The 25,429-nt window shown below is 51.6% G+C and overlaps 1 protein-coding gene across 2 annotated transcripts in view; it reads left to right on the top strand.

Annotated features, from left to right (window-relative positions):
• The first annotated feature begins 298 nt into the window (after nt 1-298).
• LOC140398986 (coiled-coil domain-containing protein 120-like) overlaps nt 299-25,429 on the top strand; it is a 197,520-nt gene continuing 172,389 nt past the window's right edge. For both annotated transcript variants that reach the window (XM_072488013.1, XM_072488014.1), the window contains exon 1: nt 299-1,033. The gene's annotated coding sequence lies outside the window, so the exon portion shown is untranslated. The remainder of the gene's footprint in view (nt 1,034-25,429) is intronic.

Below are 25,429 nucleotides of genomic sequence, written 5' to 3'. Positions count from 1 at the left end.
TATCCTTCTGACTCCAGTTCTGCACCATCGCTCTGTGACCCCGTCTCCCTCTGACCCCAGTTTCCCCCCCTTCTCCCTGTTGCGCTGGTTCTACCCCGTCTCCATCTGACCCTGTTTATACCTCCACCCCCTCTGCTCCTGATTGTATTTTACCCCCACCATGCCCGCACTGTGACCCTCTGTACGTCCCTCCTGAGTGACTCAGCTCCACCTTTAACCTGCCGAGTCAGGAATGCTCGGAATCTGGGCCACAGCTCCAGGAAGTCAAATCCTAAGTTAGAACGAGGAGGTGGAGGGGGGGAAGGGAGCAACAAGACGGCTGTCAGCTGCAGCAAAAACTTCGAGAATAGTATCTGTTCAAGTTAATTGTTCAACAGTTGTATATGTGTGAGAGAGAGAGAGAAAAATACAGAGAGAGTAAAAGAGTGAATATATAGAGAGAGGGAGAGAACGAGAAATTAGAGAAGGGGAGAAATAAACGAGGGGGAGAGAGAGAGAGAAACAAGAGGGAGAGAGAGAGAGAGAGAGAAAAACAAGGGGGGAGAAAGAGGGAGAGAAACAGAGTGGGAGATGAAATAGGAAGAGAGAGAGAAAAATAGAAACAGAGAGGGGGAGAAAGAGAGAGGCACATGCACAGATAGACAGAGACAGAAAGAGGGAGAAACATTAGAGAGACAGAAAGAGACATTAAGACAGAGGCAGGCAAGACAGAAAGAGAGGTTTGAGAGCAAGAGAGAGCAGAAACTGCGAAGATTTGGGGTTGATGGGTAGCAGGATGCTTTCTGCAGATTGATGTCTGTTCCTGAGTTTGTCAAACACCAGGTCATGGATCAGCAGGAAGTACGCTGAGGGAAAGCAGGAGGAGGAGGCAAGAGAAAATCACAACACCTGTTTGGAAACCCAATTCCCCAAACACTCTGACTGGGAAAAACTTCTCATCCACAAGACAAACAGCAGCTTTACATTTATCCGTCCTACCCTGGAGCCCTGGAATCGACAAGCAGAGAGGCATCAAGTTTCACAGTGCAGTGAGGTGAGGCTTGCATTATTCAACACATGACTACAAACCTGAGCGAGACAGAGTGCTGGATGTGTGTGTGTGAGAGAGACTGAGTGTGTGTGTGAGAGAGAGAGAGACTGAGTGTGTGTGTGAGAGAGAGAGACTGAGTGTGTGTGTGAGAGAGAGAGAGACTGAGTGTGTGTGTGAGAGAGAGACTGAGTGTGTGTGAGAGAGACTGTGTGTGTGAGAGAGAGAGAGACTGAGTGTGTGTGTGTGTGAGAGAGACTGTGTGAGAGAGAGAGACTGAGTGTGAGAGAGACTGAGTGTGTGTGTGAGAGAGAGCGAGATAGACTGTGTATGAGAGGGAGACTGTGTGTGTGTGAGAGAGAGAGAGACTGAGTGTGTGTGTGAGAGAGACTGTGTGTGTGTGTGTGAGAGAGAGAGACTGAGTATGTGAGAGAGACTGTGTGTGTGTGAGAGAGAGGCTGAGTGTGTGTTTGAGAGAGAGAGACTGAGTGTGTGAGAGAGACTGAGTGTGTGTGTATGAGAGAGCGAGATAGACTGTTTGTGAGAGAGAGAGACTGAGTGTGTGTGTGTGAGAGAGAGAGAGACTGAGTGTGTGTGTGTGAGAGAGAGAGATTGAGTGTGTGTGAGAGACTGTGTGTGTGAGAGAGAGAGACTGAGTGTGTGAGAGAGACTGTGTCTTTGAGAAGGTGACTGAACAGGTAGACGAGGGTAGAGCAGTTGATGTGGTGTATATGGATTTCAGTAAAGCATTCGATAAGGTTCCCCACGATAGGCTATTGCAGAAAATACGGAGGCTGGGGATTGAGGGTGATTTAGAGATGTGGATCAGGAATTGGCTAGCTGAAAGAAGACAGAGGGTGGTGGTTGATGGGAAATGTTCAGAATGGAGTTCAGTTACAAGTGGCGTACCACAAGGACCTGTTCTGGGGCCGTTGCTGTTTGTCATTTTTATCAATGACCTAGAGGAAGGCGCAGAAGGGTGGGTGAGTAAATTTGCAGACGACACTAAAGTCGGTGGTGTTGTCGACAGTGTGGAAGGATGTAGCAGGTTACAGAGGGATATAGATAAGCTGCAGAGCTGGGCTGAGAGGTGGCAAATGGAGTTTAATGTAGAGAAGTGTGAGGTGATTCACTTTGGAAGGAATAACAGGAATGCGGAATATTTGGCTAATGGTAAAATTCTTGGAAGTGTGGATGAGCAGGGGGATCTAGGTGTCCATGTACATAGATCCCTGAAAGTTGCCACCCAGGTTGATAGGGTGGTGAAGAAGGCCTATGGAGTGTTGGCCTTTATTGGTAGAGGGATTGAGTTCCGGAGTCGGGAGGTCATGTTGCAGCTGTACAAAACTCTGGTACGGCCGCATTTGGAGTATTGCGTACAGTTCTGGTCACCGCATTATAGGAAGGACGTGGAGGCTTTGGAGCGGGTGCACAGGAGATTTACCAGGATGTTGCCTGGTATGGAGGGAAAATCTTATGAGGAAAGGCTGATGGACTTGAGGTTGTTTTCATTGGAGAGAAGAAGGTTAAGAGGAGACTTAATAGAGGCATACAAAATGATCAGGGGGTTAGATAGGGTGGACAGTGAGAGCCTTCTCCCGCGGATGGAAATGGCTGGCACGAGGGGACATAGCTTTAAACTGAGGGGTAATAGATATAGGACAGAGGTCAGAGGTAGGTTCTTTACGCAAAGAGTAGTGAGGCCGTGGAATGCCCTACCTGCAACAGTAGTGAACTCGCCAACATTGAGGGCATTTAAAAGTTTATTGGATAAACATATGGATGATAATGGCATAGTGTAGGTTAGATGGCTTTTGTTTCGGTGCAACATCGTGGGCCGAAGGGCCTGTACTGCGCTGTATCGTTCTATGTTCTATGTGTGAGAGAGACTCAGTGTGTGTGTATGAGAGAGAGCGAGATAGACTTTTGTGTGAGTGGGAGACTGTGTGAGAGGGAGACTGTGAGAGGGAGACTGAGTGTGTGAGAGAGGGAGACTGAATGTGTGAGAGACAGACTGTGTGTGTGTGAGAGACAGACTGTGTGTGTGTGAGAGACAGACTGTGTGTGTGTATGAGACGGACTGTGTGTGAGAGAGAGACTGTGTGTGTGTGAGAGAGACTGTGTGTGAGAGAGACTGTGTGTGTGAGAGAGACTGTGTGTGTGAGAGAGACTGTGTGTGTGAGAGAGACTGTGTGTGTGAGAGAGACTGTGTGTGAGAGAGAGACTGACTGTGTGTGTGAGAGAGACTGAGTGTGTGTGAGAGATACTGTGTGTGTATGAGACAGACTGTGTGTGAGAGAGAGACTGCGTGTGTGAGAGAGAGACTGCGTGTGTGAGAGAGAGACTGTGTGTGTGAGAGAGAGACTGTGTGTGTGAGAGAGAGACTGTGTGTGTGTGAGAGAGACTGTGTGTGTGTGTGTGAGAGAGAGACTGTGTGTGAGAGAGAGACTGTGTGTGAGAGAGACTGTGTGTGAGAGAGACTGTGTGTGTGAGAGAGACTGTGTGTGTGAGAGAGACTGTGTGTGTGAGAGAGACTGTGTGTGTGAGAGAGACTGTGTGTGTGAGAGAGACTGTGTGTGTGTGAGAGACTGTGTGTGTGAGAGAGACTGTGTGTGTGTGAGAGACTGTGTGTGTGTGAGAGACTGTGTGTGTGTGAGAGACTGTGTGTGTGAGAGAGACTGTGTGTGTGAGAGAGACTGTGTGTGTGAGAGAGACTGACTGAGTGTGTGTGTGAGAGAGACTGAGTGTGTGTGAGAGATACTGTGCGTGTGTATGAGACAGACTGTGTGTGAGAGAGAGAGACTGTGTGTGAGAGAGAGAGAGACTGTGTGCGAGAGAGAGACTGTGTGCGAGAGAGAGACTGTGTGCGAGAGAGAGACTGTGTGCGAGAGAGAGACTGTGTGCGAGAGAGAGACTGTGTGTGAGAGAGAGACTGTGTGCGAGCGAGAGAGACTGTGTGCGAGAGAGAGAGAGACTGTGTGCGAGAGAGAGAGAGACTGTGTGCGAGAGAGAGAGACTGTGTGCGAGAGAGAGGGACTGTGTGCGAGAGAGAGAGACTGTGTGCGAGAGAGAGAGACTGTGTGCGAGAGAGAGAGACTGTGTGCGAGAGAGAGAGACTGTGTGCGAGCGAGAGAGACTGTGTGCGAGCGAGAGAGACTGTGTGCGAGCGAGAGAGACTGTGTGCGAGCGAGAGAGACTGTGTGAGAGAGAGAGAGACTGTGTGTGAGAGAGAGAGAGAGACTGTGGGAGAGAGAGAGACTGTGGGTGTGAGAGAGAGACTGTGTGTGAGAGAGAGAGAGACTGTGGGAGAGAGAGAGACTGTGTGTGTGAGAGAGAGACTGTGTGTGTGTGAGCGAGAGACTGTGTGTGTGAGAGAGAGATTGAGTGTGTGTGAGAGAGACTGTGCGAGCGAGAGAGACTGTGTGCGAGCGAGAGAGACTGTGTGAGAGAGAGAGAGAGACTGTGTGCGAGAGAGAGAGAGACTGTGTGCGAGAGAGAGAGACTGTGTGCGAGAGAGAGAGACTGTGTGCGAGAGAGAGAGACTGTGTGCGAGAGAGAGACTGTGTGCGAGAGAGAGACTGTGTGCGAGAGAGAGACTGTGTGCGAGAGAGAGACTGTGTGCGAGAGAGAGAGAGACTGTGTGCGAGAGAGAGAGAGACTGTGTGCGAGAGAGAGACTGTGTGCGAGAGAGAGACTGTGTGCGAGAGAGAGACTGTGTGCGAGAGAGAGACTGTGTGCGAGAGAGAGACTGTGTGCGAGAGAGAGACTGTGTGCGAGAGAGAGACTGTGTGCGAGAGAGAGACTGTGTGCGAGAGAGAGACTGTGTGCGAGAGAGAGACTGTGTGCGAGAGAGAGAGACTGTGTGCGAGAGAGAGAGACTGTGTGCGAGAGAGAGAGACTGTGTGCGAGAGAGAGAGACTGTGTGCGAGAGAGAGAGACTGTGTGCGAGAGAGAGAGACTGTGTGCGAGAGAGAGAGACTGTGTGCGAGAGAGAGAGACTGTGTGCGAGAGAGAGAGACTGTGTGCGAGAGAGAGAGACTGTGTGCGAGAGAGAGAGACTGTGTGCGAGAGAGAGAGACTGTGTGCGAGAGAGAGAGACTGTGTGCGAGAGAGAGAGACTGTGTGCGAGAGAGAGAGACTGTGTGCGAGAGAGAGAGACTGTGTGCGAGAGAGAGAGACTGTGTGCGAGAGAGAGAGACTGTGTGCGAGAGAGAGAGACTGTGTGCGAGAGAGAGAGACTGTGTGCGAGAGAGAGAGACTGTGTGCGAGAGAGAGAGACTGTGTGCGAGAGAGAGAGACTGTGTGCGAGAGAGAGAGACTGTGTGCGAGAGAGAGAGACTGTGTGCGAGAGAGAGAGACTGTGTGCGAGAGAGAGAGACTGTGTGCGAGAGAGAGAGACTGTGTGCGAGAGAGAGAGACTGTGTGCGAGAGAGAGAGACTGTGTGCGAGAGAGAGAGACTGTGTGCGAGAGAGAGAGACTGTGTGCGAGAGAGAGAGACTGTGTGCGAGAGAGAGAGACTGTGTGCGAGAGAGAGAGACTGTGTGCGAGAGAGAGAGACTGTGTGCGAGAGAGAGAGACTGTGTGCGAGAGAGAGAGACTGTGTGCGAGAGAGAGAGACTGTGTGCGAGAGAGAGAGACTGTGTGCGAGAGAGAGAGACTGTGTGCGAGAGAGAGAGACTGTGTGCGAGAGAGAGAGACTGTGTGCGAGAGAGAGAGACTGTGTGCGAGAGAGAGAGACTGTGTGCGAGAGAGAGAGACTGTGTGCGAGAGAGAGAGACTGTGTGCGAGAGAGAGAGACTGTGTGCGAGAGAGAGAGACTGTGTGCGAGAGAGAGAGTGTGTGCGAGAGAGAGAGACTGTGTGCGAGAGAGAGAGACTGTGTGCGAGAGAGAGAGACTGTGTGCGAGAGAGAGAGACTGTGTGCGAGAGAGAGAGACTGTGTGCGAGAGAGAGAGACTGTGTGCGAGAGAGAGAGACTGTGTGCGAGAGAGAGAGACTGTGTGCGAGAGAGAGAGACTGTGTGCGAGAGAGAGAGACTGTGTGCGAGAGAGAGAGACTGTGTGCGAGAGAGAGAGACTGTGTGCGAGAGAGAGAGACTGTGTGCGAGAGAGAGAGACTGTGTGCGAGAGAGAGAGACTGTGTGCGAGAGAGAGAGACTGTGTGCGAGAGAGAGAGACTGTGTGCGAGAGAGAGAGACTGTGTGCGAGAGAGAGAAAGAGACTGTGTGCGAGAGAGAGAAAGAGACTGTGTGCGAGAGAGAAAGAGACTGTGTGCGAGAGAGAAAGAGACTGTGTGCGAGAGAGAAAGAGACTGTGTGCGAGAGAGAAAGTGTGCGAGAAAGAGAGACTGTGTGTGACAGAGAGAGAGAGAGAGAGACTGTGTGACAGAGAGAGAGACTGTGTGCGAGAGAGAGAGAGAGAGAGAGACTGTGTGTGCGAGAGAGACTGTGTGCGAGAGAGAGAGACTGTGTGCGAGAGAGAGAGACTGTGTGCGAGAGAGAGAGACTGTGTGCGAGAGAGAGAGACTGTGTGCGAGAGAGAGAGACTGTGTGCGAGAGAGAGAGACTGTGTGCGAGAGAGAGAGACTGCGTGCGAGAGAGAGACTGCGTGCGAGAGAGAGAGACTGCGTGCGAGAGAGAGAGACTGCGTGCGAGAGAGAGAGACTGCGTGCGAGAGAGAGAGACTGCGTGCGAGAGAGAGAGACTGCGTGCGAGAGAGAGAGACTGCGTGCGAGAGAGAGAGACTGTGTGCGAGAGAGAAAGACTGTGTGCGAGAGAGAAAGAGACTGCGAGAGAGACTGTGTGCGAGAAAGAGAGACTGTGTGTGACAGAGAGAGAGACTGTGTGCGAGAGAGCGAGAGAGAGAGAGAGACTGTGTGCGAGAGAGACTGTGTGCGAGAGAGACTGTGTGCGAGAGAGACTGTGTGCGAGAGAGACTGTGTGCGAGAGAGACTGTGTGCGAGAGAGACTGTGTGCGAGAGAGACTGTGTGCGAGAGAGACTGTGTGCGAGAGAGACTGTGTGCGAGAGAGACTGTGTGCGAGAGAGACTGTGTGCGAGAGAGACTGTGTGCGAGAGAGACTGTGTGCGAGAGAGACTGTGTGCGAGAGAGACTGTGTGCGAGAGAGAGAGACTGTGTGCGAGAGAGAGAGACTGTGTGCGAGAGAGAGAGACTGTGTGCGAGAGGGAGAGACTGTGTGCGAGAGGGAGAGACTGTGTGCGAGAGGGAGAGACTGTGTGCGAGAGGGAGAGACTGTGTGCGAGAGGGAGAGACTGTGTGCGAGAGGGAGAGACTGTGTGCGAGAGGGAGAGACTGTGTGCGAGAGGGAGAGACTGTGTGCGAGAGGGAGAGACTGTGTGCGAGAGGGAGAGACTGTGTGCGAGAGGGAGAGACTGTGTGCGAGAGGGAGAGACTGTGTGCGAGAGGGAGAGACTGTGTGCGAGAGGGAGAGACTGTGTGCGAGAGGGAGAGACTGTGTGCGAGTGGGAGAGACTGTGTGCGAGTGGGAGAGACTGTGTGCGAGTGGGAGAGACTGTGTGCGAGTGGGAGAGACTGTGTGCGAGTGGGAGAGACTGTGTGCGAGTGGGAGAGACTGTGTGCGAGTGGGAGAGACTGTGCGCGAGTGGGAGAGACTGTGCGCGAGAGGGAGAGACTGTGCGCGAGAGAGAGAGACTGCGAGAGAGAGCGACTGTGTGCGTGTGTGAGAAAGAAATTGTGTGCATGTGCGAGAGAGGGACTGCATGCATGTGAGAGAAACTGTCCATGTGAGAGAGAGACTGTGTGTGCGTGTGAGAGAGAGACTGTGTGTGAGAGAGACTGTGTGCACGTGTGTGTGAGAGAGAGACTGTGTGCACGTATGAGAGAGAGAGAGAGAGACTGTGTGTGCGTGTGTGAGAGAGAGAGACTGTGCGTGTGTGTGAAAGTGAGACTTTGCGTGTTTGAGAGTGAGACTGTGCAATCATGTGAGAGACTGTGCGCGCATGTGAGAGACTGTACACATGTGAGTGAGAGACAGTGTGAGAGAGATACTGTGTGCGCGTGAGTGAGAGAGACTGCGTGTGCACGTGTGTGAGAGAGAGAGACTCGTGTGCATGTGAGAGAGAGACTGTGTGTGAGAGTCTGTGTGCGTATCACAGAGAGACTGTGTGCATATGTGAGAGTGAGACTGTGTACGTGTGACAGAGACTGCGTGTGAGAGAGAGTGAGACTATGTGTATGTATGCGAGAGAGAGAGACTGTACGTGTGTGAGAGAGAGAGACTGCGTGTATGTGTGAGACTGTGTGCATGTGAGAGACTGCGCGGGTGTGAGAGTGAGACTGTGCACATGTGAGAGAGACTGTGTGCGTGTGACAGAGAGACTGCGTGTGAGAGAGAGAAAGAGACTGTGTGCGTGTGAGAGAGAGACTGTGCGTGTGCGAGAGACTGTGTGCATGTGCAAGAGACTATGTGCGTGTGTGAGAGACTGTGTGCGTGTGAGAGAGAGACTGCATGTGTGTGCAAGAGACTGTCTGCGTGTGTGAGAGAGTGACTGCGTGTGTGAGTGAGATTGTAAACGTGTGCGAGAGAGAAAGACTGCGCATGTGACATTTAAGGGGCATCTTGACAAATACATGAATAGGATGGGAATAGAGGGATACGGACCCAGGAAGTTTAGAAGATTGTAGTTTAGTCGGGCAGCATGGTCGGCACGGGCTTGGAGGGCCGAAGGGCCTGTTCCTGTGCTGTACATTTCTTTGTTCTTTGTTCTTTGTTTGTATGTGAGTGTGAGACTGTGTGCACACGTGAGTGTGAGACTGTGCGTGTGTGGGAGAGAGACTGTGTGCGTGTGTGAGAGAGAGACTGTGTGTGAGAGAGAGAGACTGTGTGAGAGGGAGACTGCGTTTGCGTGTGTGAGAGAGAGACTGCGTGTGTGAGAGTGAGACTGAGCATGTGTGAGACACTGCGTGTGAAAGTGAGACTTGTGTGTGAGAGTGAGACTGTAAGCGAGTGTGAGACTTATCATGTGTGAGAGAGAGATTGTGTGCGTGTGAGACTTTGCGCATGTGAGAGACTTTGCACGTGTAAGAGAGAGACTGTGTGCGTGTGTGAGAGTGAGACTGTGTGCGTGTGTGAGAGAGAAAGACTGTGCGTGTGACAGAGAGACTGTGCGCATGTGAGGGACTGTGCCTGTGTGAGAGAGACTGTGCGTGTGTGAGAGTGAGACTGTGCGGCTGTGACAGAGAGAGACTGTGCGTGTGACAGAGAGAGACTGTGCGTGTGAGAGAGAGAGACTGTGTGCGCGTGTGAGAGAGAGAGACTGTGTGTGTGAGAGAGAGACTGTGTGCGTGTGTGGGAGAGAGAGAGAGAAACTGTGTGTGTGTGAGAGAGAGAGACTGTGTGTGTGTGAGAGAGAGAGACTGCGTGTGAGAGAGAGAGACTGTGTGTGTGTGTGTGTGAGAGAGAGAGAGACTGTGCGTGTGAGAGAGACTGTGTGTGTGTATCTGAGAGAGAGACTGTGCGTGTGTGAGAGAGAGACTGTGCGTGTGTGAGAAAGAGACTGTGCATGAGAGAGAGAGGGTGTGTGTGTGAGAGGGAGTGTGTGTGAGAGGGAGTGTGTGTGAGAGGGTGTGTGTGTGAGAGGGTGTGTGTGTGAGAGGGTGTGTGTGTGAGAGGGTGTGTGTGTGAGAGTGTGTGTGTGTGAGAGGGTGTGTGTGTGAGAGGGTGTGTGTGTGAGAGGGTGTGTGTGTGAGAGGGTGTGTGTGTGTGAGAGGGTGTGTGTGTGTGAGAGGGTGTGTGTGTGTGAGAGGGTGTGTGTGTGTGAGAGGGTGTGTGTGTGTGAGAGGGTGTGTGTGTGTGAGAGGGTGTGTGTGTGAGAGGGTGTGTGTGTGAGAGGGTGTGTGTGTGAGAGGGGGTGTGTGTGTGAGAGGGGGTGTGTGTGTGAGAGAGGGTGTGTGTGTGAGAGAGGGTGTGTGTGTGAGAGAGGGTGTGTGTGTGAGAGAGGGTGTGTGTGTGAGAGAGGGTGTGTGTGAGAGAGGGTGTGTGTGTGTGTGTGTGTGTGTGTGTGAGAGAGAACAAAGAAAATTACAGCACAGGAACAGGCCCTTCGGCCCTCCCAGCCTGCGCCGATCCAGATCCTTTATCTAAACCTGTCACCTATTTTCCAAGGATCTACTACCCTCTGTTCCCCGCCTGTTCATATATCTGTCTAGATGCATCTTAAATGATGCTATCGTGCCCGCCTCTACCACCTCCGCTGGCAAAGCGTTCCAGGCACCCACCACCCTCTGCGTAAAAAACTTTCCACGCACATCTCCCTTAAACTTTCCCCCTTGCAACTTGAAATCGTGACCCCTTGTGATTGACACCTGCACTCTTGGAAAAAGCGTGTTCCTATCCACCCTGTCCATACCTCTCATAATTTTGTAGACCTCAATCAGGTCCACCCTCAACCTCCGTCTTTCCAACGAAAACAATTGAACTCCATCTGCCATTTCCCTGCCCAACTCTCCAATCTATCTATATTTGGCTTTATTCTCTGACAGTCCTCCTCGCTATCTGCAACTCCACCAATCTTTGTATCATCTACAAACTTGCTACTCAGACCACCAATACCTTCGTCCAGATCATTTATGTATATCACAAACAACAGTGGTCCGAGCACAGATCCCTGTGGAACACCACGAGTCACCTTTCTCCATTTTGAGACACTCCCTTCCACCACTACTCTCTGTCTCCTGTTGCCCAGCCAGTTCTTTATCCATCTAGCTAGTACACCCTGAACCCCATACGACTTCACTTTTTCCATCAACCTGACAGGGAAACTTTATCAAATGCCTTACTGAAATCCATGTAAGGCGTTATTCATTATTTCATATTATATTTGTAATCACTTAAGGTAAAGTGTAAAAATGGCAGGAGATCCCAGACCCGTGTTATGCTCCTCGTGCTCAATGTGGGAGTTCAGGGATGTGGTCGATGCCCCTGACTCCTTCATGTGCGGGAAGTGTGTCCAGCTGCAGCTCCTGTTAGACCGCATGACGGCTCTGGAGCTGCGGATGGACTCACTTTGGAGCATCCCCATCCCTCATCAATTAATTTTGTCACTTCCTCAAAGAATTCTATTAGGTTTGTAAGACATGACCTTCCCTGCACAAAACCATGCTGCCTATCACTGATGAGTCTATTTTCTTCCAGATGTGAATAGATCCTATCCCTCCAACAGTATCTTCTCCAACAGTTTGCCGACCACTGACGTCAAGCTCACAGGTCTATAATTCCCTGGATTATCCCTGCTACCCTTCTTAACAAAGGGACAACATTAGCAATTCACCAGTCCTCCAGGACCTCACCCATGCTCAAGGATGCTGCAAAGATTTCCTTGGTGAATACCGATGCAAAGTACTCATTAAGAATCTCACCCATTTCCTCTGACTCCACGCATAAATTCCCTCTTTTGTCTTTTGAGTGGGCCAATCCTTTCTCTAGTTACCCTCTTGCTCCTTATATACGAATAAAAGGCTTTGAGATTTTCTTAACCCTGTTAGCCAAAGATATTTCATGACCCCTTTTAGCCCTCCTTATTGCGCGTTTGAGATTTGTCCTACTTTCCCGATATTCCTCCAAAGCTTCATCAGTTTTAAGTCGCCTAGATCTTATGTATGCTTCCTTTTTCATTTTAGCTAGTCTCACAATTCCACCCGTCATCCATGGTTCCCTAATCTTGCCATTTCTATCCCTCATTTTCACAGGGACATGTCTATCCTGCACTCTAATCAACCATTCCTTAAAAGACTCCTACATTTCAAATGTGGATTTACCCTTAAACAGCTGCTCCCAATCTACATTCCCAAGCTCCTGCCGAATTCTGTTAAACTTGGCCTTTCCCCAATTTAGCACTCTTCCTTTAGGACCACTCTTGTCTTTGTCCATGAGTATTCTAAAACTTACGGAATTGTGATCGCTATTCCCAAAGTAATCACCGACTGAAACTTGAACCACCTGGCCGGGTTCATTCCCCAATACCAGGTCCAGTATGGCCCCTTCCCGAGTTGGACTATTTACATACTGCTCTAAAAAACTCTCCTGGATGCTCCTTAGAAATTCTGCTCCATCTACGCCTCCAGCACCACATGAGTCCCATTCAATGTTGGGGAAGTTAAAATCTCCCGTCACGACCACCCTATTGCTCCTACATTTTTCTATAATCTGTCTACATATTTGTACCTCTACTTCACGCTCGCTTTTGGGAGGCCTGTAGTCAAGTCCCAACAATGATACTGCACCCTTCCTATTTCTTAGCTCTCCCCATTGCTCAAATCCTCCATCGTGCCCTCCTTAATCACAGCTGTGATATCATCTCGGACCAGTAATCCAACTCCTCCACCCCTTTTACCTCCCTCTCTATCCCTCCTGAAGCATCTATACCCTGGGATATTTAGTTGCCAGTCTTGCCCTTCCCTCAACCAAGTCTCAGTAATGCCAATAACATCATATTCCCAGGTACTAATCCAAGCCCTAAGTTCATCTGCCTTACCTGCTACACTTCTCGCATTGAAACAAATGCACCTCAGACCTCCTGTCCCTTTGCGTTCACCATCTCTTCCCTGTCTACTCTTCCCCTTAGTCACATTGAGTTTATTATCTAATACCTTACTGGCTTTAGTTGCTGCCTCTTTACTGACCTCTAACTTCCTAATCTGATTCCCATCCCCCTGACACATTAGTTTAAAACATCCCCAACAGTGTTAGCAAAAGCACCCCAAAGGACATTGGTTCCAATCCTGCCCAGGTGTAGACCATCCGATTTGTAATGGCCCCACCGCCCCCAGAACCGGTTCCAATGTCTCAAAAATCTGAACCCCTCCCTCCTGCACCATCTCTCAAGCCACGTATTCATTCTGACTATTGTTCAATTTCTACTCTGACTGTCTTGTGGCACTGGTAGCAATCCTGAGATTACTACCTTTGAGGTCCTACTTTTTAACTTATCTCCTAACTCCCTAAATTCTGATTGTAGGACCTCATCCCGTTTTTACCTATATCATTGGTGCCTATATGCACCACAACAACTGGCTGTTCACTCTTCCCCCTTCAGTATGTCCTGCAGCCGATCTGAGACATCCCTGACACGTGCACCCGGGAGGCAACATACCATTCGGGAATCTCGTTTTCGACCACAGTAACGCCTGTCTACTCTTCTTACGATTGAATCCCCTATGACTATAGCCTTGCCAGTCTTTTTCCCGCCCCTCTGTGCAGCAGAGCCAGCCACGGTGCCATGAGCCTGGCTACTACTGCCTTCCGCTGGTGAGTCATCTCCCCCAACAGTATCCAAAACGGTATACCTGTTTTGGAGGGAGATGACCACAGGGGACACCTGCACTACCTTCCTGCTCTTTCTCTGCCTTTTGGTCACCCATTCCCGGTCTCCCTCACCAATCCTAATCTGCGGTGTGACCAACTCACTGAACGTGCTATCCACGACCTCCTCAGCATCGGGGATGCTCCAAAGTGAGTCCATCCGCAGCTCCAGAGCCGTCATGCGGTATAACAGGAGCTGCAGCTGGACACACTTCCTGCACATGAAGGAGTCAGGGTCACCGGCCGCGTATCTGAACTCCCACATTGAGCACGAGGAGCATAACACGGGATCTCCTGCCATTTTTACACTTTACCTTAACTGATTACAAATATATCAAATAATCAATAAGTGAAACGAATAAAGATTTTACTTACCAATCACAATACTTACCAACACACGAAGAGTTACATTTCTCCCAGCTACTGCTAATTGGAGCACTTTCCTTACCAGCCAATCAGGTCACTGCTTTGCTGTGATGTCACTCTTCAAGGTAAGGTTTTAAAGAGGAAAACTTACCTTCCCGACAGACCCCTGGCCACTGCTCCCGCCGAAAATCTGAAGGCCGCTTCTCCGGCAGCTGTGTCCCCGCCGCTCTTTTATCCTGTGTCCCTGCAGCTCGCCTCACGCTCTTTTATCCTATGTCTCCGCCGCTCTCCTCGCGCTCTTTCACTGAGTCTCCGGCGCTCTCCTCGCGCTCTTTCACTGAGTCCCCGCCGCTCTCCTCTTTCTTTCACCAGCAGTCACTGTCCTCACTCCGACCGGATTCAGCTGGAAACTCCCAACAGTAAATTAAATTTTTTTTTTTACTCCCCTTCTCAGCAAGCACTCACTGAGCAAACACTGCGCCCCGCACGATAACACCTCAGGGAAAAGAAAAACTACTTACCAGTCACCAGCCAATCACTTACCTGCAGGCTGTGACGTCACGGTTCAACTTCTTTCTACTTCTACCTGCCCTCGAGTCTCCCTCTTGATCTTTACTCGGCTGGGATCCTTACAGTGATTGTCTTTTTTGGGGGTTAGTGGAGGAGGTAGGGAGGGAAACACTGAAGAAGTGTTTCGGGTTTAACTGTCACTTGACAACAGCTCCTCGACAAACCACCTTCAAGATACGGTGACCACCATGGACTGATGCAAATTTTCCCCGCACAGCCAATCAGCAGCTCTGCTCTACTGCCCTCTGCTGGAGGATTGTGTGTGTGTTTGAGAGAGGATTGTGTGTGTGTGAGAGGATGTGTGTTTGTGAGAGAGAGGATCTGTCTGTGAGAGAGCGTATGTGTAAGAGAGAGGATGTGTGTGTGTGAGAGAGAGGATGTGTGTGTGAGAGAGGATTGTGTGTGAGAGAGGATTGTGTGTGTGAGAGAGGATTGTGTGTGTGAGAGAGGATGTGAGTGTGTGTGTGAGAGAGGATTGCGTGTGAGAGAGGAGTGTGAAAGAGTGTATGTGTGTGAGATAGAGGATTATGTGTGTGAGATAGAGGATTATGTGTGTGAGATAGAGGATTATGTGTGTGAGATAGAGGATTATGTGTGAGAGAGAGGATGTGTGTGAGGAGGATGTGTGTGTGTGTGAAAGAGGATATGTGTGTGAGAGAGAGGATATGTGTTTGTGTGAGAGAGATTTGATTTGATTTATTGTCACATGTATAGTGAAAAGTATTTTTCTGTGGCCGAGGAACGTACACAGTACGTACATAGTAGACAAAAGAATAATCAACAGGGAACATTGACAAATGGCACATCGACAAAACAAGGAACAAGGGGTCAAACAAAGCAAATACATGAGCAAGAGCATCATAGGGCGTTGTGAATAGTGTTCTTACAGGGAACAGATCAGTCCGAGGGGGAGTCGTTGAGGAGTCTTGTAGCTGTGGGAAAGAAGCTGTTCCTAAGTCTGGATGTGCGAGTCTTCAGACTTCTGCACCTTCTGCCTGATGGAAGTGTCTGGAAGAGGTTGAAGCCTGGGTGTGAGGGGTCTCTGACAATGCTGTCTGCTTTCCTGAGGCAGCGGGAGATTTATACAGAATCAATGGGAGGGTGGCAAGTTTGTGTGATGCGTTGGGCTGAGTTCACCACACTGCAGTATCTTGCGATCTTTGGATGAGCAGTTGCCATAGCAAGCTGTGATGCAACCGGATAGGATGCTCTCTATCGCACATCTGTAGAAGTTTGTGAGAGTCGATGCAGACATGCCAAATTTCTTTAGCTTCCACAGGAAGTAGAGACGTTGTTGGGCTTTCTTGACTGTTGCATCAATGTGAGTGACCAGGACAGACTGTTGGTGATGGTGACCCCCCAGGAACTTAAAGCTATCGACCATCTCCACTTCGGAGCCATTGATGCAGACGGGAGTGTGTGTTGTGATGCGCTTCCTGAAGTCGATGATCAGTTCCTTGGTCTTTCCAACATTTAGAGAGAGGTTGCTTTCGGTACTCCATGAAACCAAATGATTTATTTCCCTCCTGTAGTCTGATTCGTCGTTGTTTGAGATACGGCCCACCACAGTCGCATCATCCGCAAACTTATGGATTGAGTTGGAGCTAAATCTTGCCACACAGTCAGGGGTGTATAGAGAGTACAGTAGAGCACTGAGCACACATCCCTGTACGGCTCCGGTGTTGAGGACTATTGTGGAGGAGATGCCGTTGCCTATCCTGACAGATTGCGGTCTGTTGGTGAGGAAGTCGAGGATCCAGCTGCACAGGGAGGGATCAAGTATAAGATTGCAGAGTTTGGTTCTTAGTCTTGTCGGGATAGTGGGGTTGAAGGCGGAGCTGTAGTCTATGAACAGTAGTCTTATATCGGTGTCCTTGTTGTCGAGGTGTTCGAGTGTTGATTGCAGAGCCAGTGATATAGCATCTGCTGTGGACCGGTTGCGGTGATAGGGAAACTACAGTGGATCAAGGCCATCTGGGAGGCTGGCAGTCTCATGACTAACCGTTTGAAGCATTTCATGATACAGACGTTAGGGCCACTGGTCGGTAGCCGTTGAGGCATGCTACCTTGTACTTTTTTGGTACTGGTATTGTGGTGGTTGATTTGTTCTGCTCTAGGTGTAACATAAGCGGCTTCCTTGTGGTGCACTTGACAAAGGAAGGTTCAGACGTGGAGATAACTTCAACACGTTTATTAAACTATTTACACTTCTATTACTCAGGTTCGACACTACTGCTAATCCTACTATAGCTACCCAGACTGACTAACCAGTTGCTGCAATCCACGTGGTGGGTGTAATATTGAATCAACCCTGTCTCTGTACTCACTGACTGTCTCCACTGGAAAGAGGCAGATCATGTGTGTGGTGTCCTTTATATATGGGTTGGTGTAATGCCCCCCTGTGGTCTTGTCACCTCCTTGTGTATCGTGAATGTCCATTGGTCGTCTCCTATCGAACTGATCTATTGACTGAGTGTGTGTGTGTGATGTTTCTGATGCTCCCTCTAGTGTCTAGCTAGCCTACATGCATTTACATTGATGCACATCATCACATCCCCCTTTTTTATATGTTCATATTTTCTGTACACTTTAAGAAAATTGAAAATGAAAATCGCTTATTGTCACAAATAGGCTTCAAATTAAGTTACTGTGAAAAGCCCCTAGTCGCCACATTCCGACGCCTGTTCGGGGAGGCCAGTCCGGGAATTGAACTGGCGCTGCTGGTCTTGTTCTGCAATACAAGCCAGCTGTTTAGCCCACTATGCTAAACCAGCCCCTCTGCGAAACCAGGTACGCAAATATATAGCAGAAACTTATAGCCAAGTTCCGCACACATGAGTGCGGCCTCAACCGGGACCTGGGATTCATGTCACATTACATTCATCCCCCACCATCTGGCCTGCGAAATCCTACCAACTGTCCTGGCTGGACACAATTCACACCTTTTTAACCTGGGGTAACGCCATCTCTGGATCTGTAAAGATTTAATCACCTGCTAATGCTTGCATTCGAAGCATTGTCTGGCATCTTTGAATTTGTCTATATATATGTTTCTGGAACATAACCTCTCCATTCACCTGAGGAAGGAGCAGTGCCCCGAAAGCGGGTGATTCAAAACAAACCTGTTGGACTTTAACCTGGTGTTGTAAGACTTCTTACTGCACAAATATATACACACAGACGCACAGATATACACATACAGATTCACACGCAGGTGCACACGGGAACACAGAGAGAAAGACACAGAAGTGCATGCAGGAGGACAGCAAGCAAGACAAAAAGTGGAAGACGTATAGATGTTTAGAGGGCAGAGTTGGCCGCCCATTCTCCCTCAGAGACACGAGAGACTGTGTGTTGTTTGCAGATTGCAGTGTTCACTCCTGTCCCACTGACAGATGTGATGTGTTGAAAGTGAGTTCTGAGAGTTTGTAAAGCACATACAGCTGAACAATAACTGACAACCACTCATTTCCCAACTGGATAGAATCACTTGCTAAAACTTGGAGCAATATCTCTGCAGTTGTCAACTCCTGGGCACAGTGTAATTGTGTGATAATTCGCATTGCCCTAAAGCACAGGAACACACACACATCCTTCCGATAGCTCAGCATTTCCCAGCAACAGCAAATCCAAGTGCAGTTCCCACAATCTGACTGCGGTTTACATTAACCCTTTCACAGTTTTTACAGGCAGAAATTGCATTCTTTGTGGGTCACTGCCATCGCATGTTGTCCCTCTCCCCCACATTTCCACTCTCACTTTTTGTTCCGTCTCCCTTTCCCTCACTCTTTCCCCACCATTCCCCATCTCTGCCACAGTCCCTCACTCTACCCCTCTCCCTAATCTCTTGCACTCTCTCTAGCCCCTCGCACTGAGTCTAACCCCTCGCACTCAGTCTAACCCCTCGCACTCACTCTACCCCCTCGCGCTCTCTAACCCCTCGCACTCTCTCTCTAACCCCTCGCACTCTCTCTCTAACCCCTCGCACTCACTCTAACCCCTCGCGCTCCCTAACCCATCGCGCTCTCTAACCCCTCGCACTCTCTCTCTAACCCCTCGCTCTCTCTCAAGCCCCTCGCTCTCTCACAAACCCCTCGCTCTCTCACAAACCCCTCGCACTCACTCTAACTCCTCGCACTCACTCTAACCCCTCGCACTCACTCTAACCCCTCGCACTCACTCTAACCCTTCGCACTCACTCTCACCCCTCGCACTCACTCTAACACCTCGTTCTCTCTCTAACCCCTCGCACTCTCTCCAACCCCACGCACTCACTCTAACCCCTCGCTCTCTCCCTAACCCCTCGCACTCACTCTAAACCCTCGCACTCACTCTAACCCCTCGCTCTCACTCTAATCACTCACTTTCTCTCTAAACCCTTACACTCACTCTAACCACTCGCACTCACTCTAACCCCTCGCTCTCACTCCAATCACTCACTTTCTCTCTAAACTCTTACACTCTCTCTAACCCCTCGCTCTCTCTCTAACCCCTCACACTCACTCTAACAACTCGCTCACTCTAACCCCTCGCACTCTCTCTATCCCCTCGCTCTCTCTCCAACCCCTCGGTCTCCCTCTATCCCCTCACACTCTCTCTAACCCCTCGCACTCCCTCTAACCCCTCGCTGTCTCTCTAACCCCTCGGTCTCTCTCTAACCACTCGCTCTCTATCTAACCCCTCGCTCTCACTCTAACCCCTCGGTCTCCCTCTATCCCCTCACACTCTCTCTAACCCCTCACACTCTCTCTAACCCCTCGGTCTCACTCTAGCCCCTCGCTCTCTCTCTAACCCCTCGCTCTCTCTCTAACCCCTCGCTCTCACTCTAACCCCTCGCACTCTCTCTCAGCCCTCGCACTCACTGTAACCATTCGCACTCTCTCTAACCCCTCACTCTCTCTCTAACCCCTCGCTCTCTCTCTAACCCCTCGCTCTCTCTCTAACCCCTCGCTCTCTCTCTAACCCCTCGCTCTCTCTCTAACCCCTCGCTCTCTCTCTAACCCCTCGCTCTCACTCTAACCCCTGGCTCTCTATCTAACCACTCGCACTCTCTCTAACCCCTGGCTCTCTCTCTAAACACTCGCACTCACTCTAACTCCTCGCTCTCTCTCTAACCCCTCGCTCTCTCTCTAACCCCTCGCTCTCACTCTAACCCCTCGCTCTCACTCTAACCCCTCGCACTCTCTCTAACTCCTCGCACTCTCTCTAACCCCTCGCACTCTCTCTAACCCCTCGCACTCTCTGTAACCCCTCGCACTCTCTCGAACCCCTCACACTCTCTCTAATCCCTCGCACTCACTCTAACCCCTCGCACTCAATCTAACCCTTTGCTCCCTCTCTAATCACTCGCACGCTCTCTAACCCCTCGCACTCTCTCCAACCCCTCGCCCTCTCTCTAACCCCCCGCTCTCTCTCTCTCTCTAACCCCTCGCTCTCTCACTAAGCCTTCGCTCACTCTCTAACCCCTCGTTCTCACTCTAACCCCTCGCTCTCTCTCTAACCACTCGCACTCTCTCTAACCCCTCGCACTCTCTCTAACCCCTCGCACTCTCTCTAACCCCTCGCAGTCTCTCTAACCCCTCGCAATCACTCTAACTCCTCGCACTCACTCTAACCCCTCGCACTCACTCTAACGCCTCGCACTCACTCTAACCCCTCGCTCTCTCTCTATCCCCTCGCTCTCTCTCTAACCCCTCGGTCTCCCTCTATCCCCTCAAACTCTCTCTAACCCCTCGCTCTCACGCTAACCCCTCGCTCTCACTCTAACCCCTCGCACTCTCTCTAACCCCTTGCTCTCTCTCTAACCCCTCGCACTCTCTCCAACCCCTCGCACTCACTCTAACCCCTCGCTCTCTCTCTAACCCCTCGCACTCACTCTAACCGCTCTCACTCACTCTAACCGCTCTCACTCACTCTAACCCCTCGCACTCACTCTAACCCCTCGCACTCTCTCTAACCCCTCGCACTCTCTCTAACCCCTCGCACTCTCTCTAACCCCTCGCACTCACTCTAATCATTCGCACTCTCTCTAACACCTCACTCTCTCTCTAACCCCTCGCTCTCTCTAACCCCTCGCACTCACTCTAACCCTTTGCTCTCTCTCTAACCCCTCGCACTCTCTCTAACCCCTCGCTCTCTCTAACCCCTCGCGCTCACTCTAACCCCTCGCTCTCACTCTAACCACTCGCACTCTCTCTAACCCCTCGCACTCACTCTAACCCCACGCACTCTCTCTAACCGCTCGCACTCTCACTCTAACCCCTCGCACTCGCTCTAACCACTTGCACTCTCACTCTAACACCTCGCACTCACTCTAACCCCTCGCACTCTCTCTAACCCCTCGCTCTCTCTCTAACCCCTCACCCTCACTCTAACACCTCGCTCACTCTAACCCCTCGCACTCACTCTAAACCCTCGCTCTCTCTCTATCCCCTCGCTCTCTCTCTAACCCCTCGGTCTCCCTCTATCCCCTCACACTCTCTCTAACCCCTCGCACTCACTCTAACCACTCGCTGTCTCTCTAACCCCTCACACTCTCTCTAACCCCTCGGTCTCTCTCTAACCCCTCGGTCTCTCTCTAACCCCTCGGTCTCTCTCTAACCACTCGCTCTCTCTCTAACCCCTCGCTCTCACTCTAACGCCTCGCACTCACTCTAACCCCTCCCTCTCTCTCTATCCCCTCGCTCTCACGCTAACCCCTCGCTCTCACTCTAACCCCTCGCACTCTCTCTAACCCCTTGCTCTCTCTCTAACCCCTCGCTCTCTCTCTAACCCCTCGCTCTCTCTCTAACCCCTCGCTCTCTCTCTAACCCCTCGCACTCTCTCTAACCCCTCGCTCTCTCTAACCCCTCGCTCTCTCTCTAACCTCTGGCTCTCACTCTAACCCCTGGCTCTCTATCTAACCACTTGCACTCTCTCTAACCCCTGGCTCTCACTCTAACCCCTCGCACACTCTCTAAACCCTCGCTCTCACTCTAACCCCTCGCACTCTCTGTAACCCCTCGCACTCTCTGTAACCCCTCGCACTCTCTGTAACCCCTCGCACTCTCTGTAACCCCTCGCACTCTCTGTAACCCCTCGCACTCTCTGTAACCCCTCGCACTCTCTGTAACCCCTCGCACTCTCTGTAACCCCTCGCACTCTCTGTAACCCCTCGCACTCTCTCGAACCCCTCGCACTCTCTCTAAACCATCGCACTGACTCTAAACCCTCGCACTCAATCTAACCCCTCACTCTCTCTCTAACCCCTCGCATTCTCTCTAACCCCTCACTCTCACTCTAACCCCTCGCCCTCTCTCTAACCCCCCGCTCTCTCTCTCTCTCTAACCCCTCGCTCTCTCATTAACCCCTCGCTCTCTCTCTAACCCCTCATCCTCACTCTAACCCCTCGCTCTCTCTCTAACCACTCGCACTCTCTCTAACCCCTCCCACTCTCTCTAACCCCTCGCACTCTCTCTAACCCCTCGCACTCACTCTAACCCCTCGCACTCACTGTAACCCCTCGTACTCACTCTAACCCCTCGCACTCACTCTAACCCCTCACTCTCTCTCTGACCCATCGCACTCACTCTAACCGCTCTCACTCAATCTAACCCCTCGCACTCACTCTAACCCCTCGCACTCTCTCTAACCCCTCGCACTCTCTCTAACCCCTCGCACTCACTCTAATCATTCGCACTCTCTCTAACCCCTCGTACTCTCTCTAACCCCTCGTTCTCACTCTAACCCCTCGCTCTCTCTCTAACCACTCGCAGTCTCTCTAACCCCTCGCACTCTCTCTAACCCCTCGCACTCACTCTAACCCCTCGCACTCACTGTAACCCCTCGTACTCACTCTAACCCCTCGCACTCACTCTGACCCCTCACTCTCTCTCTGACCCATCGCACTCACTCTAACCGCTCTCACTCACTCTAACCACTCGCACTCTCTCTAACCCCTCGCACTCTCTCTAACCCCTCACTCTCTCTCTAACCCCTCGCTCTCTCTAACCCCTCGCACTCACTCTAACCCATTGCTCTCTCTCTAACCCCTCGCACTCTCTCTAACCCCTCGCTCTCTCTAACCCCTCGCTCTCACTCTAACCCCTCGCTCTCACTCTAACCACTCGCACTCTCTCTAACCCCTCGCACTCACTCTAACCCACGCACTCTCTCTAACCGCTCGCACTCTCACTCTAACCCCTCGCACTCGCTCTAACCACTTGCACTCTCACTCTAACCCCTCGCACTCACTCTAACCCCTCGCACTCTCTCTAATCCCTCGCTCTCTCTCTAACCCCTCACCCTCACTCCAACACCTCGCTCACTCTAACCCCTCGCACTCACTCTAACCCCTCGCTCTCACTCTATCCCCTCGCTCTCTCTCTAACCCCTCGGTCTCCCTCTATCCCCTCACACTCTCTCTAACCCCTCGCACTCACTCTAACCACTCGCTGTCTCTCTAACCCCTCACACTCTATCTAACCCCTCGGTCTCTCTCTAACCCCTCGCTCTCTCTCTAACCCCTCGCTCTCTCTCTAACCCCTCGCTCTCACTCTAACCCCTGGCTCTCTATCTAACCACTCGCACTCTCTCTAACCCCTGGCTCTCTCTCTAAACACTCGCACTCACTCTAACTCCTCGCTCTCTCTCTAACCCCTCGCTCTCTCTCTAACCCCTCGCTCTCACTCTAACCCCTCGCTCTCACTCTAACCCCTCGCACTCTCTCTAACTCCTCGCACTCTCTCTAACCCCTCGCACTCTCTCTAACCCCTCGCACTCTCTGTAACCCCTCGCACTCTCTCGAACCCCTCACACTCTCTCTAATCCCTCGCACTCACTCTAACCCCTCGCACTCAATCTAACCCTTTGCTCCCTCTCTAATCACTCGCACGCTCTCTAACCCCTCGCACTCTCTCCAACCCCTCGCCCTCTCTCTAACCCCCCGCTCTCTCTCTCTCTCTAACCCCTCGCTCTCTCACTAAGCCTTCGCTCACTCTCTAACCCCTCGTTCTCACTCTAACCCCTCGCTCTCTCTCTAACCACTCGCACTCTCTCTAACCCCTCGCACTCTCTCTAACCCCTCGCACTCTCTCTAACCCCTCGCAGTCTCTCTAACCCCTCGCAATCACTCTAACTCCTCGCACTCACTCTAACCCCTCGCACTCACTCTAACGCCTCGCACTCACTCTAACCCCTCGCTCTCTCTCTATCCCCTCGCTCTCTCTCTAACCCCTCGGTCTCCCTCTATCCCCTCAAACTCTCTCTAACCCCTCGCTCTCACGCTAACCCCTCGCTCTCACTCTAACCCCTCGCACTCTCTCTAACCCCTTGCTCTCTCTCTAACCCCTCGCACTCTCTCCAACCCCTCGCACTCACTCTAACCCCTCGCTCTCTCTCTAACCCCTCGCACTCACTCTAACCGCTCTCACTCACTCTAACCGCTCTCACTCACTCTAACCCCTCGCACTCACTCTAACCCCTCGCACTCTCTCTAACCCCTCGCACTCTCTCTAACCCCTCGCACTCTCTCTAACCCCTCGCACTCACTCTAATCATTCGCACTCTCTCTAACACCTCACTCTCTCTCTAACCCCTCGCTCTCTCTAACCCCTCGCACTCACTCTAACCCTTTGCTCTCTCTCTAACCCCTCGCACTCTCTCTAACCCCTCGCTCTCTCTAACCCCTCGCGCTCACTCTAACCCCTCGCTCTCACTCTAACCACTCGCACTCTCTCTAACCCCTCGCACTCACTCTAACCCCACGCACTCTCTCTAACCGCTCGCACTCTCACTCTAACCCCTCGCACTCGCTCTAACCACTTGCACTCTCACTCTAACACCTCGCACTCACTCTAACCCCTCGCACTCTCTCTAACCCCTCGCTCTCTCTCTAACCCCTCACCCTCACTCTAACACCTCGCTCACTCTAACCCCTCGCACTCACTCTAAACCCTCGCTCTCTCTCTATCCCCTCGCTCTCTCTCTAACCCCTCGGTCTCCCTCTATCCCCTCACACTCTCTCTAACCCCTCGCACTCACTCTAACCACTCGCTGTCTCTCTAACCCCTCACACTCTCTCTAACCCCTCGGTCTCTCTCTAACCCCTCGGTCTCTCTCTAACCCCTCGGTCTCTCTCTAACCACTCGCTCTCTCTCTAACCCCTCGCTCTCACTCTAACGCCTCGCACTCACTCTAACCCCTCCCTCTCTCTCTATCCCCTCGCTCTCACGCTAACCCCTCGCTCTCACTCTAACCCCTCGCACTCTCTCTAACCCCTTGCTCTCTCCCTAACCCCTCGCTCTCTCTCTAACCCCTCGCTCTCTCTCTAACCCCTCGCTCTCTCTCTAACCCCTCGCACTCTCTCTAACCCCTCGCTCTCTCTAACCCCTCGCTCTCTCTCTAACCTCTGGCTCTCACTCTAACCCCTGGCTCTCTATCTAACCACTTGCACTCTCTCTAACCCCTGGCTCTCACTCTAACCCCTCGCACACTCTCTAAACCCTCGCTCTCACTCTAACCCCTCGCACTCTCTGTAACCCCTCGCACTCTCTGTAACCCCTCGCACTCTCTGTAACCCCTCGCACTCTCTGTAACCCCTCGCACTCTCTGTAACCCCTCGCACTCTCTGTAACCCCTCGCACTCTCTGTAACCCCTCGCACTCTCTGTAACCCCTCGCACTCTCTCGAACCCCTCGCACTCTCTCTAAACCATCGCACTGACTCTAAACCCTCGCACTCAATCTAACCCCTCACTCTCTCTCTAACCCCTCGCATTCTCTCTAACCCCTCACTCTCACTCTAACCCCTCGCCCTCTCTCTAACCCCCCGCTCTCTCTCTCTCTCTAACCCCTCGCTCTCTCATTAACCCCTCGCTCTCTCTCTAACCCCTCATCCTCACTCTAACCCCTCGCTCTCTCTCTAACCACTCGCACTCTCTCTAACCCCTCGCACTCTCTCTAACCCCTCGCACTCTCTCTAACCCCTCGCACTCACTCTAACCCCTCGCACTCACTGTAACCCCTCGTACTCACTCTAACCCCTCGCACTCACTCTAACCCCTCACTCTCTCTCTGACCCATCGCACTCACTCTAACCGCTCTCACTCACTCTAACCCCTCGCACTCACTCTAACCCCTCGCACTCTCTC

Source organism: Scyliorhinus torazame, chromosome 22, assembly GCF_047496885.1.
Source record: "Scyliorhinus torazame isolate Kashiwa2021f chromosome 22, sScyTor2.1, whole genome shotgun sequence".
NCBI lineage: Eukaryota > Metazoa > Chordata > Chondrichthyes > Carcharhiniformes > Scyliorhinidae > Scyliorhinus > Scyliorhinus torazame.
The sequence above is the reverse complement of the archived record's forward strand: the minus strand, read 5'-3'. Positions and strand labels throughout refer to the sequence as shown.